This window comes from Lygodium microphyllum, chromosome 23, assembly GCF_053477565.2.
Source record: "Lygodium microphyllum isolate KBCC chromosome 23, Lygodium_microphyllum_v1.1.10, whole genome shotgun sequence".
Classification (NCBI taxonomy): Eukaryota; Viridiplantae; Streptophyta; class Polypodiopsida; order Schizaeales; family Lygodiaceae; genus Lygodium; species Lygodium microphyllum.
Window position 1 is genome coordinate 15,850,713 of NC_141157.1, and position 1,799 is coordinate 15,852,511.

Sequence of the window (1,799 nt, forward strand, 5' to 3'; positions counted from 1 at the left end):
ATTTTCTCTAATGCACGTGCTTTTCATGCTACGTCACCTATGAAGTTTCTCAATTACCAACGGTTTGGTTATCAAACTAAGGCTTTCTTCAACCCTTGTCCACAATCAAGGGTGGTGTGGCTAGAAGAAAGGCCTTTGTAGGCGAGGTGTTTCCGATTCAACGAGTCTTGTAGTCCATGGGTCATTTAAAAAGGGGATTGATTTTGCAAAAATATCGGGCACGTGGGCTTATATGGAGTCTCCGGTGAACTCCGTTTTATGCGGCATGCCCCAGGGTCTGCTGAGTATCCCTTTCACCTTTCGCATAGCCTTTGCCTTAGAGAATCGGATCGTGTGTCACACCCCTAGGGGGTCATCGTGCCGAGAGAGGGTAGCACATTTCCCGGCTCGGCTCTCCATCCGAAGGGTAGGCAACCGTCGATCGCACAGCCTCAGGGAAGCGCGCTGGTCGGCGCGTGCGCGTCAAGAGATGTTAATCGCAAGCAGCCGGAGAGCGCAGAATTGGCGTCCGGTCCTATCGGAAGGCACGGAGCGTGTTGTGAGGACGTCAGCCCCGTAAATCCCCGCCGGAAACAGGCGCGCCTGCGCAGGTACTACACACCGCTTCCTGAATGACGTGGACAGAAGCAGAATTGCAAGGAGAGCGCGGGAGCGCTGCTGGTGTCCCAAGGAGAGCAACTACTTTAGCATTCGACGTTGTAACGCCCCCCCAGAACTAGTGAGGGGGCACTCCAAAAATTGGGATATGCTGCTTGTCTGTGCCGGGCACACAGTATTCTTTAGTAAAAGGCGAAAGAATAGTTCGCTCTGTGCCCAACACGCAGCTTCCTAACAGACCACGCTCACGAGAAGCCCTCATATACCCTACCATTTTCCTTCTCTAGCGGGCTTCAGCGGCCCTTTGCGCATGTGGGATCTCTGCGCAACGTCGTCCATGCATGCGCGGAAAAGGCGGAACATTTGGCCACGGAGCGATTTTCTAGCTATATCTCCCACCCAATAACCGGTATCCACCACCCCATTCAACTCAGCAAAACCACTCGAGTAAGAAACAAGATTATTACGGACCTGTTCCCACCACACCACGGTGGGGTTAGCAAACTTCATATCCAACCCACTCGTTCACATGTGCTGGAGTGCGCAATCTGGTTCACAACCACAAACCTTTCTCTGCCATCCGTGAGATGCTTGTCTAGTGAGGTTCACTTCCAGTTCACCACGTGTAAGACCTGCTATTGGTCAGCAGCAATGCCTGGGCACAACTTTTCAGGCTATGAAAGTAACATTTTAATTTTTTCAATTTCCTTCTCACACAGCCTATGTATGCATGCCTAGGTTTGTGTGCAGGAGTGTGCTATGTCAACGAGTGTGTGCCTATGTTTGTGAGTGTACACCTATGTGTGTGAGCATGCCTGTGTGTTGAGGACCTTCGTCATACACTAAGAATTATTAGTTATTAACAAGAAAATTGAAAGAACGCCTAATTGCAAGAGAGAAGAAAATACAGAGAGCATGCACAACACAAGATTGAGCACAATCTCCCCCCATGCATGGGTGAGCATCTCCCCCATGCATGTTTTATGGATTTGTAGCAACATTTTTGTGCTCAGAAATCGTTAAAATGCATCCCCTTTTGAGGCTCTTTCTTTCTTTGCATGAATATCTTGCTTTTGTCCTACTATTTTCCAACTCCTGTTCTATTAAATCTATTTTAAGGTTTACAAAATCATAATCTAGCCCTCTAGGCCTTGCAAGGTACTGACATACAAATACATAAATTGCACATAGGAGCATACAAT

At 48.5% G+C, this 1,799-nt stretch overlaps 1 non-coding gene across 1 annotated transcript; it reads right to left on the minus strand.

Annotated features, from left to right (window-relative positions):
- Nucleotides 1–705: 705 nt before the first annotated feature.
- On the minus strand, nucleotides 706–826 carry LOC148015918 (U5 spliceosomal RNA). Its single transcript, XR_015688275.1, has one exon. It is a non-coding gene; the product is annotated as a U5 spliceosomal RNA (small nuclear RNA).
- Nucleotides 827–1,799: the final 973 nt, after the last annotated feature.